The 15857-nt window shown below is 53.4% G+C and overlaps 1 protein-coding gene across 4 annotated transcripts in view; it reads right to left on the reverse strand.

The window, feature by feature from the left end:
- Positions 1-15857, reverse strand: part of CELSR1 (cadherin EGF LAG seven-pass G-type receptor 1) — a 195322-nt gene that overhangs the window by 98592 nt on the left and 80873 nt on the right. The window lies entirely within an intron of this gene.

The raw sequence follows: 15857 nt of genomic DNA on the forward strand, positions 1-15857 counted from the left end.
AGGCCTCCCGGGGGGCACAGCTCTTCCTGCAGTCCTCCCTTCCACTGTGTCCCAGAATCTCCATTATCTTGACATTCAAGTCTAGGCCTTGGTCCAAGTGTTCAAACTTTCATCCTTGATAAAAGCAGCACCAAGCCCACTTCCCCCACCTGCACCAACCACACAGCCTCCAAATCCCACCTTCTCCTTCAACTGGGAAGTCTGCAGTCACCCACCTTCACTTAAGTTCCAGAGGGTACAATTTCTCCATCTGTCTACAATTTTCTCTAAAGGCAGCCTGCTGCCTGGGACCAGAGAAAGGAAGGCCTTGAGTGAAGAAAGCGCTTATCGTTCTTCAGGTAGCTGGTCTCCTGTTCCCAGGAGCTCTGATGGCGCAACGGTTATAAGCTCAGCTGCTGTCCAAAAGGTAAGCAGTTCGAATCCACCAGACACTCCTTGGGAACCCTATGGGGCAGTTCTGCTCTGTCCTGTAGGGTCACTACGAGTCGGAATCGACTTGACGGCAGTGGGTTTGGATTTGGGCTTAGTCCTGTTTCCAAGCACAGTTTCCAGGTTTTCAATGGTCACAGGGAAACCCTCTTTCTCAGGCTGAGCCTTGAAAGTGAGAAGGTAAAACCACTGACTCCCCCCGCCTCAAGGGACACAAGTGCCTTTGAAGCATCTGGGTTTCCCACTGAAAATGAGGCTGGCTTATTTCTGTTTCTCTGCGTGAAAGCTCTTGCTATTTTAAGTGTGTTGTAAGTAAAGCTAAGTCTCTGTGAAGTTTTGTTTTTTGTTACCATGATGGTTTTTCATTTTTTTTTTTTCCAGTTGGTGGCCCTGTGCACTGTACTAAAATTACAATCGGGGTCAGTCTTTGCCTCTGCAAACCCAGAGTTCTGGGCCACCTTCCATCTGGGTGCGCTATACTCAAGCTTCAATCTGCAGGCTCAGTGCTCTGGCCACCTTCCCTTCGGGTGCCTCTTCCCCGGCTTCTGGGAAGTGCTGGGCTTGGTTTCTCCGCCATCAGGACAGGCTCGTGCCATCTCATCATATAAGGTGGACACCTGGGGCCCTGGCGTGGGCCGGCTCCCCTCACCCTTGCAAAGCCAGGACTCACGGCTCCCCGGCCGGCCCTCTCTCCTGAGCCCCACACCCCATATCCAACACTTCTCCCCCTGTCTCTCTCAAGGCACTTTAATCCTAGAATCAGGGTCCTCACCTCCCCAAGCCTGTTCTCTTCCAGGTTCGGATCTGGGGGAGGGGCTCCATCACTGTGCAGGGCAGACAAGTCTGGACCTCAGAGCCACCCTGCCTCCCTCCTTCTCCTTGCTCCCCAACCATCTCCAGAGTCCTGTGTCCCTGTGTCACTGCCACCTCCACCCCAGTCTACATCACTTCCCCACGTCCACTGTACAACCCCAGCGACCACCCAGCTGCCCACTGCAGAGCAAATCTGCTTGTTCTTCACACAGGACTGGAGAGGCCTTTTCAAATGTTGACCCATCACACGTCACTCCCACTGCTCCTGTGAGGACCTTACCCACATGGCCAGCCCCAACCCCATCACACGTCACTCCCACTGCTCCTGTGAGGACCTTACCCGCATGCCCAGCCCCGATCTCATCACACGTCACTCCCACTGCTCTTGTGAGGACCTCAGCTGCATGCCCAGCCCCGTCCCCAGCACACTCCCCCACCCCACGCCCTCCCATGTGGCCACGTGGTCTCCTCCAGGGCTGCAGGGAGGGGTAACAGGCTAATATACATGGCACTTGGGAGGACCCTAGATGTTCCCCAGCAGCAGCAGTGATGACCCGGCAGTGGACGTCAATCCATTGGTCATTCTCTGTACCTGGCGCCCTCTCTTCTGGTTGTCTCCTGGCCACACCTGTCCTCCAACTCTGGCACTCGCCCTCAGGGACACCTTTGCCCACCCACCTGACCAGGCCCCAGGTGCCCACGGCAGACTCTGATGGACCAAGAACCTTTCCTCTCCTGAGTGCTCGCTGTGGCTCCAGGCTCACATCCGTCTGTGTGACTGCTCCTGAATGTCCACCTCTCCCAGCCTCTGCGAGGGCAGGGACAGGGCAGGGTCAGCTGTGGGGCCGCACCCAGGATGCTCAGCACCCAGAGGGCGAAGGCCTGGCACCAGCAGGTTCTCAAGAAATGCTTGCGAAGTGAAGTCATAAGCGCCGACATTTTCCCCAGTCCCAGCCAATGATTAATGCTTGTATTTAATCCATGCAATCACAAAACCTACATAATTCACATATTTGACTCAAATAACTTAGGAATTCTGTTGATGCAATGAGTGAGGAATTAATTTTACAGTTAAAAATGCGTTTTTTTAAAAAAGGCGGTGAGAACTCTGAGTGGTCAGGTTTCAGATGAGCTGGGCCTGCCTGGGAAAGGGCCTCATCTCAGGGTTCTGGCACCTTCATTCAGGCCGACTCTTGGGTCCTCTGAAGGCTCCTTCTCAGAGTCTGCTATCAAGTCCACACCAAGGATGCTTCCTGTGCAGCCATTCCAGCTAATTTGTTTGCAAAGTCCAGGAATTCACTAACACTTTTTCTTAAACTTATTTTAATGCAGTGGTGTGCCGGCAAATGTTTAATAACCAACTCCCTGATTTGTAGCACTTGCCAATTTCCGTGGTGTAAATTCTCCCACTACAGCCAATTTGAAGCCACCCACTTGACATCACTGAACTGCAAGTAGAAAGGATATGTAATAGGATAATTTTAAATTCTTAAAGCCATCTTACCCAAAACCATACCCATTGCCGTCGAGTGGATTCTGAATCATGGCTACCTGTAGAACAGAGTAGACCTGCCCCATAGGGTTTCCAAGGCTGTAATCTTTATGGAAGCAGACTACCACATCTTTCTCCCAGGGAGCAGCTGGTAAGTTCCAATTGCTGACCTTTAGGTTAGCAGCAGAACACTTAACCACTGAGCCACCAGGGCTACTTGAGCCATAGGTCCTCCTCAGTACCTAGAGGCTACCTGCAGGTCCTTGCCAATGGAGTCCCCCAACATGGTCACCTGCTTCCTCAAAGCTATCAAGGGAGGAAGAGAGTCCAGCAAGACAGGTACTATTGGCGCTATTATCTTATGTAATATGATCATACACATGTCATCGCTGGCGTATCCTGTCACTTTTGAGACAGTATTAGAAGGTAGGGTAAATGACTTGGATCAAATTTTTAATGAGCCCTCTATCCCTGATTATTTAATACTGCTCTTAAAAGAAACACCATTTTAATGAAATAAATGGTCTCAGGGGTGCTTACTATCAAGCTTTCACTGTATTTTTCCTTTTCTAGGAATTCGTATTCAAAATAAGTTTGGAGTTCTCCGTTGTTGTTAGGTGCTGTCGAGTCGGTCGGTTCTGACTCATATCGACCCTGTGGACAACAGAACCAAACACTGAGTTCTCTGTATGTTCTAGTATTTTGCTTGGAGTCAAATGCTTGCTCTGAGTCATCCCATTGTAGTTGTTGTTAGCTGCCGCTGAGGTGGCCCCCCCTACTCATGGAGACCCCACACACAACGGAACAGAACACTGCCAGTTCTGCACCATCCACTTGATTGGTTGGTCAGGGTTTGGGCCGCTGTGATCCACAGGGTTTTCACTGGCTGATTTCCAGAAGTAGACTGCCAGCCCTTTCTTCCTAGCCTGTCTTAGTCTGGAAGCTCCACTGAAACCTGTTCGTTACCATGCCAACACGAAAGCTCCCACTGACTGACGGTAGTGGCTGCTTGTCAGGTACGTTGGCCAGGAATCGAACCTGGTTCTCCCTAATGGGAGGCTAGAATTCTACCACCGAACCATCGCTGCCTCCAAAAGTTGTTTTAAGCCTAGGGAAACCCCACATTGTCCTACTCAGCACAGGATCGGGTTCACTGGGACAAATTAATAGCAGAACTCAATAATCCATGTGGCCTGCCACAGGCTCCTAGCCCATTGCCAGGTCTCTCAGTGCCTCAGTATTAGGGGCACAGGGCTCAGCCTCCTTGCCATGGCTGCAAATGTGCCACCTCAAACAGAAATTTTGGAAAGGAATCCCCACACCCCAAATTTTCGACTGAAATAAACGCTCCAGGAGCGAAGGCCCATCCTACCCCCAAGGCCTCACACACGTCTTCATCAGAGGAGCCAGGGCCCCCCTGGCCCCAGAAAGGGCCCAACAGAGGCATGGGAGGCCCAGCGTCCCAGCCAGGGAACCCCTCAGGGCAAAGGGTGAGGCCTTGATGCTAGGTGCCAGATGTGTACCCTACCAGGCCTGGACCTGGTGATAAGGAGGACCCAGCAGGGCTCAGGGTATGGGTCGATCGGGGACGGAGACCTAGAAGGCAGTGGGACTATCCCAGTAGGTTCAGGAGAGGAGGGGGAGAGCCCGGACAAGGGCACTGCTGACGGGAACCGGGAGAAGGCTGATTTCCGAGCCAGCCAAGCTCAAGCTCAGAACTTGCCCTGGGAGCTGCGGGGGCGGGGGGGGATGCAGAGAGCACTGGGGGCCCCCCAGAGGGGCAGAGCCAGGCCGAGGCCCTCAGGGCTGAGAGGAGAACGGGATGGGCTCCAGGAGGAGACGAGCCTATAAAGGTTTGATGTCTTAAGTGTTTAAGTAAATAAAAGAATTAATTCCTTCCTAGTACTAAGAGAGCTTTGAACCAGAAAAACTAGAATTTCCAAAGGCAGTGAGGGTACAGCTCAAGCAGAAGCATAAAAGGCACTTTGAAGCCTGAAGTTTAGACAGAATTAAGATCAATATGGAATGCAGAACTCAGACATAAGGAGAGTAGCAGAGCCAGAGAACGTTGACCGTGGGACAATTTCATCAGGTAGTTACCACGCCAGCAGCAGGCTTGAGGGCGAGCCAAACACAAAGGCACCAAACCTGGAGACAACCCCAATACCCATCAAAGAACTCAGTCATGACATGGTGTTAGGATACAGAAAGAATACGGAAAAGTCTCTTGCATATTAACAAAGAAGACACCTTCCAACAGCATGGTCCAGGTCAAGAGGTTTGCCACCAGCAGAAGGAAAAAGATTCGAGGAAAGGAGAAGTGAAAATTCCAGGCTTTCAGAAAAGAGGAAGGTACGTCAGAAATTATTAAACTTTGTGAAACTTTGACCATCCAGCCATCCATCATTCCATCCATTCATCCATAATCCATTCACCTATCCATTTATGCACCCATCATCCATCATTCCATCCACCCATCCACCCATCCACCATTCCACACATCTACCCATCCATCCATCCATCCATCCATCCATCCATCCATCCATCCATCCATCCATCCATCCATCCATCCATCCATCCATCCATCCATCCATCCATCCATCCATCCATCCATCCATCCATCCATCCATCCATCCATCCATCCATCCATCCAATCATCCATCCAACCATCCATCCATCCATCATTCCATACATCTACCCAACCATCCATCCATCCATCCATCCATCCATCCATCCATCCATCCATCCATCCATCCATCCATCCATCCACCCACCCACCCACCCATCCATCCACCCACCCATCAGTCCACCCTCTGCCCACCCTGCTAGCTCCCAACCAGACCTAAGAAAGTACCTCCAGTCCCCCAAACCACACTCATGCATGCACACATGCACACACACACATATGTGCCCACACTTGTGCACATGTATGCCCACACACCACATGCCCACCCATGCACATGTACACAACATGTATAAACATGCAACAGATGCACACATGCATTCATACCTCACACACGTGTACATTATGCAGCCACTCTGTTGGTCAAAGAAGGAGCCGAGCAGCAGCCATTCAGCTCCCTCCCGAGGCCGCCTGTATGCAAACCAGTCTCCTTGGCTGCCCCTGGTGCTAGAACCCGGGCCTCTTGTGCCCCACTTGTGAAAAGAGACTCACAGCAAGGGCCTGGCTGAGGTCCATGCCAGCGACGAGCCCCCTCTCCAGACAGGAGTTGGTCCATCCCATGCAAAGCCTGATGCTAGGTCGGGGGGGGGGGGGTGGTGAGGAGGGGGGACTCCCACCGTTCCCACCTCTGGATAGCCCCAGGCCAGCATGGCCCCCCGGGCACGGGGTCACACAGAAAAGCCCCAGGTGGCCTCAGCCTAGAGGCAGGTCATGCAGACTGTCCATCTCTGGTCAGGACCCTGCCTCTTCCAGCGGCTTCAGAGCCCACATGGCCAGCAGAGGGCCTCGGCCACCAGGCCCTCGGGTCAGTGACGGAGCTGCAGAGGGGGACACCTTTGCCAGATTGGCTCTACAAGGCAGCAGCAGACCCACAGAGACAGACAGAAAGCCTGGATGCCCTGGTGACCAGCTCCTCATTTGGGGGATGAAGAAATGAGAACGACCATTTCCACCGAGAGTCTAGTGAACCTGGTTATCAGATAACCTTCAAGCTGTGCAGCTGAATGACTCAGGGCTCAGAGAGGGTGAGGAATTGTGTAGGTCCCACAGCTGCAGGTGGGGGCAAACGCTGAACCCAGGTCGGCCTTATACCCCTCAGTTCCAAGCTCAAAGGGGGGTCCAGAAAGCGGGAGGCCACCTTCACCACCTCCCTGGGATCAGGGCCCTCCACACCATCACTGTAGGAGGGGCTAGGGGCCCCCAGGGTGGGATTACAGGGGGTTTAGCACCCCCTTCTACCAAGCAACCAACATCACTGCCAAGACACGGAGAGGCTGCAGGCAGTGTGGCCTCGTGCAAGCCGTGACCCAGAGCCTCAGTTTCCCCAGAAGAACTGCTCCACGGAGGCTGGGAATTCTCTCTTGCCATGGTGCTGTCTAGGAAGCCCTGGTAGTGCAGTAGTTAAGGGTTTGGCCGCTAAACAAAAGGTCGGCAGTTTGAATCCACCAGCAGCTCCATGGAAACCCTATGGGGGCAGTTCTACTCTATCCTATAGGGTCGCTATGAGTCGGAATTGACTCAACAGCGACGGATTTTTTTTTTTTTTTTTATGGTGTCATCCTAGCTCCCAGGAGGCTGAAGCCAACGTAAATGAGCAAATTCTGTGACTCTCTGGAGAGACGTTACTGTTATTCCCTGCAGTGTACCTGAACCTGCCCCACAGCCAGGAGACTGGGGCTTTACCTCTCTGCCCCTTCATCCCTACTGCTCCTCTCTCCCCTGCCTGTTGTTGTCAGCTGCCATCAAGTGGGTCCCAACTCAGGACAACCCCATGCACAACGGACTGTTGTGACCCATAGGGTTTTCACTAGCTGATTTTTGGAAGTAGATTGCCAGGCCTTTCTTCTAGTCTGTCTTAATCTGGAAACTCCACTGAAACTTGTTCAGCATCATAGCAACATACCAGCCTCCACTGACTGCATGTGGCTACACACGAGGTGCACAGGCTGGGAATCGAACCCGGGTATCATGCACGGGAGGCAAGAATTTTACCACAGAGCCCCAATGTCTCCGCCTCCCCTCCCCTGGTTCCCTTTAAACCTCGCTGGAGTCTTCCGGTTTCTGCTCCCTGTCACCTCCTCCTCTTCTGGAGAGTGTCAAGCTTTGTTTGCCTTTCTCACCTCTTATGGACTTGCTCTGCCCACAGCCCTGAGCCCCTGGCAGTCTCCGCCCAGACGGCACCTACAGACAGCCCCCTTCCAGGGCCCGGCCCTCCCACCTCACCTGGCAAGGCTACCAGGAAGGGTCCCTGCAGCAGCAGCCCAGACACCTGCCCTGGGCAGCACAGAGGGCTGGGGGAGGGGTGGCAGGAAGTGAGGGACCAGGAGCCACCTGACCACACGGCTGGGCTTCCTGGGATGACTTCTTTATTGTCTCTGAAGCAAATTCCCAGAACCCCAGACACACCCATTTTAAAAAATAAAAATAAAACACGCATTCCAGCACCCAAGAAAACTCAATCCTGGGTCACTTGCTAACTTGGATCTTCTTAGAGGAGTCACCTATAACCTTGCTGACCCGGAATAATCAGTGTGTATCTGAAACTCCCTGGGTGCCCTAGGCAGCTGAGAGCCCAAGGGTCCCTGAAGGCCTGCGGGCCCACCTACTCTCACCCCGGGAGTCACACTTGGGAGACACATCCTTTTAGTAAACGGGCGCTCTCCCCAACCTCCTCTCCCCTATTTACAGCTGGGGGACCAAGAAAATAAACAACCCTCCAGTGGGCTACGAGTCTCTGAGTGGTTGTTGTTGTTAGATGCCATCGAATCAGTTCCGACTCATAGTGACCCTATGCACAACAGAACGAAACACTGCCTGGTCTTACACCACCTTCACAAACGTTGTTACGCTTGAGCCCACTATGGCAGCCGCTCTGTCAATCCATCTCATTGAGGGTCTTCCTCTTTTTCACTCTTTAGTTTACCAAGCATGATACCCTTCTCTAAGGATTGGTCCCTCCTGAGTGGTACAAATAGTTAAGTGCTCAGCTGCTAACCAAAAGGTTGGAGGTTCAAGTCCACCCAGAGGTGCCTCAAAAGAAAGGCTTTCCAAAAAACCAGCCATGGAAAGCCCTGTGGAGCACAGCTCTACTCTGACACACATGGGCCACCACCATTTGGAGCTGACTGGATGCTAACTGGTTTGCAATTGGCTAAATGGTGCCCCACCCCCCAACCAGAGTAGATATGCCCACACCCTAATTCTTGGAACTTGGATATTACTTTATAAGGCGAAAGATGTGATTGCGAGAAGGATCTTGGTAGTTGGGCCTTATCTGGATGGCCCTAAGTGCAATCACTTATGTCCTGATAAGAGGGGAGACATTGAGAGGGAAGAGGAGGAGGCCATATGACCACCAGGCAGAGAATGGAGCAATGCGGCCACAAGCCAAGGGACACCAGGGGCCCCCAGAAGCTGGAAGACAAGGACGGATCGTTCTGGAGGGAGCAGGGCCCTGCCGACACCTTGATTTCAGACTTCTAGCCTCCAAAACTATGAGAATAAATTTCTGTTTTTGTAAGCCACCAAGTGTGTGGTACTTCATTGTGACAGCCACAAGTGCACACAAAAACTTAAATATACAAACCCTAAACATACCCAGGTAACTGCCCCAAGTCAGGAGGAATCTTTCTCTGGGGACACTTCTCCAGAGAAACCAGCAGCCTGTAAGCCTTTCCAGCTTCTCTCTAAACGTCAGTACACTGAAGCAGGTAAAGATAAAGACCTGCTTGTTCTGTGTCTTCCTGGCCCCCTGGCTGGCAGCAGAGTGAGACCCAGGAGGTGCTAAATAAACAGCCCCGCCCCCCAGCCCTGGGGCACAGGTGGACATCAGTGGGCAGGTATGTCTTGGTTGCCAAAGCGGTGGGAGGGGGGTGCCAACCAGAGGGCAGGCCATCACCACCCAGGCGTGAGCAGAGCTGGGCAGGGACACACTCATGACCACCAGGGACGTAGGCACCCAGTGTGGGCCTGGGGTCTCAGATCCCATCTCGGCTAGGTACCTCCAAACCCCCAGGAGGAGCGAGTAAAACATCTGGGAACAAGGCAGGTTCCTCTGAGCCAAGGGACAGGCCAGGGACACAGTTCCCCTCTGGAAGGACACTGACAGCAGCTCAGGGGCAGCCAAGGCCCAAGACGAGACAAAGCCCAGTGGGGAGTCTTTCTCGAAGCCCCAGGGCCTGACCACAAGCTGAGAGGCCCACTGAAGTGCCCATGTGGGGGTGTGGAGGCCCCCCTGGTGCCCTAGACCTCTGCAGTCAACCACAGGGGTAGGGGGCACAGCCTCGCCCAGGAGGGCTCCTGTCTTGGGAGAGGTGGCCAGGGGAGTAGAGACAGCCAGGGCAGCCAGCCTGGTGGCCAGGGCACACCTGACTCCTGCCTGCAAGTCTCGAGGACCATTTTGGATGCAGGACTGTGTGGTTTCCTGGTTTGAAGGAGGTAATGAGGGCAGCCTGGAAAGGTGTCGTAGGGAAAGGGTGGGAGCGAGGAGACAGGCCTGGGCCAGCACCCTGTGGGAGAAGGAGCTGCAGAGCTTAGTCCCGGGCTGAGCACTTGGCTTCTGCTGGTGGAAGTGGGCAGGAGCTGTGAGGAGGGCTGGCCTCGCACCACACAGGCCCTGTCAGGCTGCATCACACCAGGCCCTGCCAGGCCGTGCCACATCAGGCCCCACCAGCCTGTGCCACACCAGGCCACACCGGGCCACACCACACAGGCCCTGCCAGGCCGTGCCACATCAGGCCCCACCAGCCTGTGCCACACCAGGCCACACCGGGCCACACCACACAGGCCCTGCCAGGCCGTGCCACATCAGGCCCCACCAGCCTGTACCACTCCAGGCCACACCAGGCCACACCGGCCACACCACACAGGCCCTGTCAGGCCATACTACACAGGCCCGTCAGGCCACACCATACCAGGCCATACCACACTACACCAGCCCACACCACGCCAGTCACTGTGCCAGGCCACAGTAGGCCACAGAGGAAGGACCTGGATGGTGGGCTGAGAATCGGGGCACTTCCCTGCTGAGCATGGGAAAAAGAACCTTTTTTGTTACTGTTGTTAGTTGCTACCGAGTTGATTTTTGACTCGTAGTGACCGCGTGTGGCAGAGCAGAACTGCCCCGTAGGGTTTTCTAGGCTGTAACCGTTACAGAAGCACCTTACTGGAGGAAAATAAACCAGGCAGCTGTGCGCAGGGAGGGCTGGGAAGGGGCAGGTCTGCACTTTATCAGCTCACAGGAAAAGGTGCCAAGAATCAGACAGCAACGGCGTGTCCAGACTGTGCAGGAATGCCAGCTCGAGCCTCCACCGTCCGTGAGGAGTGGTCGCTGTGCTTGCCACTGCTGGGGGAGGGGGGTGCGCGTTCCTGGGGACCAGTGTCGGGAAGAAGGCATGCCCTTCACTCATCGCTGGGAGTCGGGCTCATATCCGGGGAGTCAAACCACCCGTTAATAACACTCCACCCCTCCCGCCATGTAACCAACTCCATCTGATAAGTCTGACCTCCCTACACCCGGCCCCCGGTGGGCCAGGGGTGCATGATGAAAATGGGCCAGGAGCAGCACAGAGAGACCTTTGTCCCTCCCCCTGGGGAAGGGGCTCGGGAGGGGTCACCTGCATGGGGTGGCCCTTTCCAGCATCTCCCCAGTGCTAGGGTGGGAGAGCAGAGGACACTCTCCACGGGGGTCACCCTCAGTCCTGGGGCTCAAACTATACTTGCCCAGCAATATTTGATGGCCAGCAGCCCAAGCTGTGACCCCAGGGGACAGCTCAGGGACAGCCAGCTCCTTGCTGCCACGTGGAAGGAAAGGCCGCTTGCAGCTCCTCAACATGTATTTACTGAGTGCCAGTAGGTGCCAGATGCCGGTGGGGTTCAGTGGTTAGCAGAATTACAGACCCCAAAGACGTCCATGCTCTAATCCCTGAAATTACATGACCACACGTGCAAAAGGGACTTTGCAGATGAGATTAAGTGAGGATCTTGAGATGGGAGATGATCCTGGATTATCCGGGTGGGCCCTAAATGTGAGCACACAGCCCTTATAAGAGGGATGCAAACCAAAAAAACCAAACCCACTGCCTTTGAGTCAATTCCGACCCATAGCGACCCTATAGGACAGAGTAGAACTGCCCCATAGAGTTTCCAAGGAGAGCCTGGTGGTTTTGAACTGCCGACCTGTTGGTTAGCAGCCATAGAACTTAACCACTACACCACCAGGGTTTCCATAAGAGGGATCAGGAGGGTCAAAGTCAGAGGAGATGTGCGGATGGACGCAGAGCTTGGAGTGAAGCCAGGGAGAGGCCACTAGCCAAGGAATGCAGGCGGCCTCTCGGAGCTGGAAAAGACAAGATATGGACCCTCCCCTGAAGGCTCCGGAGGAAGCAGCCCAGTGAAACCCACTTCCCACTTCCTCGAGAACGGTAAGAGAATAAATCTGAACTGTGCTAAGCTACGAAGTTTGTTGGCGGTTTCGGCAGCCACAGGAACCCATTCCAGGGTGAGCACACACCCGGGTCCTGGCTCCTTCACAGAGCTCACGTTCTCGCTCCTTCTGCAGAAGCAGCTGCTCCCCCAGTGCCCACACGTCCCCAGTGCCCACACGTCCAGGACACACAACCGGTGACGGGGGACTCGGCCACGGCGAGGCCAAGGGACCTTGTCCACTCCCCGATGCAGCCAGAGAGGTCGCTGAAGACAAGACTTAAACAGAGGCCTTTCACTGCCTGCCGCCTCCGTCCTGGGGTCCCGTCGCTGACCCGTGGTCAGACAGCCTGACACACGCTTCTGTTCCTCCCTGACCACGCCCTGCACCCAGCTTGGCCACCCAATCGCTGACAGGCGGGGCACAGGAATGCTCTTGTGTTGGGATCTCCAGAAAGGAAAACCAACCACAGAAGCCGATCCCTCACCCAACAGGTGCCCTCCCCAGACAACGACTGACAAGCGGGGTGGCAGAGTGGCTGTGCTGCCGCCGATGCTGGGAACCCGAAAGAAGAAAGTGGGGGTCAGCGTAAGGGCTGTCTTCATCCCCAGTGGCCAACTGGCTGGACACCGACCCCTTGCCCCAGGGTTGTTGCTGCTAGCTGCTGTCAAGTGGGCCCCGACTCATGGCAACTCATGCTCAACAGAACGAAACGCTGCCCAGCCCTGCACCATCCCCATGATTGGTTGTGGATTGGACTGTTGTGATTCACTGGGTTTCCATTGGCTCATTGGTTTTTTTCCTCATTCAAAAATTTATACACATATTGTTTTGTGACATTGGTTGTAATCCCCGTCATGTGATAGCACCCCCCACCCCATTTCCGCCCCAAGTTCCCTGTGTCCATTTATCCAGCTTTCCTGTCCCTTCCTGCCTTCTTGTCTTGCTTTTGGGCAGGAGTTGCCCATTTGGTCTCGTACATTTAATTGAACTAAGAAGCACGTTCCTCCGTGTGTTACTGTTTGTTTTGTAGGCCTGTCTAATCTTTGTTTGAAAAGAGGGCTTCGGGAGTGGTTTCAGTTCTGAGTTATCAGATTGTCCAGGGGGCCATAGTTTCGGGGGTTCCTCCAGTCTCTGTCAGACCAGTAAGTCTGGTCTTTTTTTTGGCGGAATTTGAATTTCGTTCTACATTTTTCTCCCACTCTGTCCAAAATTCTCTGTTGTGAGCCCTTTTAGAGCGGTTCATTGACTAATTTTCGGAAGTAGATTGCCAGGCCTTTCTTCCTAGTCTGTCTGGACACTCCACCGAAACCTGTTCAGTATCACAGCAACACCCAAGCCTCCAGTGACAGATGGGTGGTGGCTGCACATGGCATGCACTGGCCAGAATCGGACCTGGGTTTCCCACATGGAAGGCGAGAATTCTACCACTGGACTGCCAACTTCCCAGGGGGGAAAGAGGTTATTTCTGTGTGTTGAAAGCCTCAGCTTCTGGAGAAAGACCTTTCTGGGGGAGAACAAGAGATTCCTGCCTAAATGTATCCACACTTCGGATCTCTCAGTACTCGATTTTAACGGAAAACAAAGTCACCCCAAAATGCAATAACGCCCCAGTATTACAATAACGTTCTAGGGATACACCGGCCTTTCAAAGCCGAGCCTTAACTGCTGCGCCAGCAGGGCTCTCTCTCTCTCTCTCCCCCCCGTTAAGTGACAGCTGTTCCGTGGGATAACAGAGCGGCTCAGACCTGGCTTGGCGTCTCCCAGCTCACATGTGAGCATGGGATTCCAGCTGGGATGACCCGGCGACTGAGTGTACCCGTGATGATGGAGACACTACAACAACTGTGATAAGGGAGTGCATGATAAAACTCAGAGTCAGGTGACACATGTTTCTTGCAACAGAATCAGAGACATGCCAGAATTTATTTTAAAATTTTCCCAAAGAGCTAAAAAGATGATTAGATTTTCACACCAAAGTTTCTCTGGTCTTGAACCTACTGGGAATCTCCCCAGCCCTGTGATGGGCTTAACAGGAGACAGGCAGGTCCCTAAACCCAGGGAAGTCCTCACACAGGATAACAGGGACTCCTTGACCTGGGAATGGAGGCCCTGGGGGGGCACAAACAGTGCCTCAGAACAAAGGCCTGGTGATCTACTTCCAAAAACTCAGCCATTGAAAACCCTGTGGAGCACAGTTCTACCCTGACATACATGGGGTCACCATGAGTTGGGGGTAACTCAATGGCAACTAATTTAGTTTGGTATTTTTGGCCTGGAAACATCAGTATGAAGCTTGAAAGCCAGCATCACAGAAGCACTGCCAAGTGGCTACTGATCCACTGACTTCTAACCCAGCCCACATCCACACCCAGGAGCCCCCACACTGATCAGCCCACATCCATACCCAGGAGCCCCACACTGACCAGACCATGTCCCGACCCAGGAGCTCCCTCCCTGACCAGGCCACATCTGCACCCCCGAGCTCCACACTGACCAGGCCACATCTGCACTGGGAGCTCCCTCCCTGACCAGGCCACGTCTGCACCGGAAGCCTGCACACAGACCAGGCCACATCCTCATCCTGTAGCCCCAACATGGACCAGACCACGTCCACACCGGGGAGCCCTCTCCTGAAGAAGCCGCGTCCGCGCCCTCTGACTCCACAGTCTCATGGGGCCTAAACGCAGGGGTGCGGCAGTCCAAGCGCCCCTCTGCTGAAATTGCACGAACAGAGCCTTGGTCCGGGGTACCAACAGGTGAGGCGTCCAGACCAGTTTACACCTGGGTGTGGGCAGACAGATGCAGAGTGGGGTCAGGCCGCTCGGAGAGGAATGCCTGAGTTCCAGGAAAACGCGTCCTCCCGGGACATCAAAGCTGTGCCCGCTGGAGGAATGTGCCTCCCGGGAAGATGCTAATCTGTGCGAACAAATCACTGGTTCTCCACTCTGAGACCACGGGGAGACACGTAGGAGAAGGAAAAGGGGCCTTCGCTGGGAGCCTTTAAACCCGGGGGCCGTGAGCCAAAGGACACAGCGGCAGGCACACAGAAGGCACTTTCCAAAAAAGGGCCGCTAAGTAGGGGGTACTGCATGAAGAGGTCCAAGGTGCACTTAACGCCTTGGCGAAAACCAAGGCTCCGGGAATTGACGGAATATCAATTGAGATGTTTCAACAGACAGATGCAGCCCTGGAGGTGCTCACTCCCCTATGCCAAGAAATATGGAAGATGGCTACCTGGTCAACCGACTGGAAGAGATCCATATTTATGCCTGTTCCCAAGAAAGGTGATCCAACCAAATGCAGAAATTAGAGAATAACATCATTAATATCACACACAAGCAAAATTCTGCTGAAGATCATTAAAAAATGGCTGCAGCAGTGTATCGACAGGGAACTGCCAGAAATTCAGGCCGGTCTCAGAAGAGGACGTGGAACCAGGGATATCATTGCTGATGTCAGATGGATCCTGGCTGAGAGCAGAGAATACCAGAAGGATGTTTACCTGTGTTTTATTGACTATGCAAAGGCATTCGACTGTGTGGATCATAATAAACTATGGATAACATTGGGAAGAATGGGAATTCCAGAACACTTAATTGTGCTCATGAGGAATCTACACGGATCAAGAGACAGTCGTTTGAACAGAACAAGGGGATACTGCATGGTTTAAAGTCAGAAAAGGTGTGCATCAGGGTTGTCTTCTTTCACCATACCTATTCAGTCTGTATGCTGAGCAGATAATCTGAGAAGCTGGATTACACAAAGAAGAACAGGGCATCAGGATTAGAGAAAGACTCATTAACAACCTGCGTTATGCAGATGACACAACCTTGCTTGCTGAAAGTGAAGAGGACTTGAAGCACTTACTGATGAAGATCAAAGACCACAGCCTTCAGTATGGATTACACCTCAACATAAAGAAAACAAAAATCTTCACAACTGGACCAATGAGCAACATCATGATAAACGGAGAAAAGATTGAAGTTGTCAAGGATTTCATTTTACTTGGATCC

The sequence above is a fragment of the Elephas maximus genome, chromosome 4 (assembly GCF_024166365.1).
Source record: "Elephas maximus indicus isolate mEleMax1 chromosome 4, mEleMax1 primary haplotype, whole genome shotgun sequence".
In the NCBI taxonomy this organism is placed as follows: domain Eukaryota; kingdom Metazoa; phylum Chordata; class Mammalia; order Proboscidea; family Elephantidae; genus Elephas; species Elephas maximus.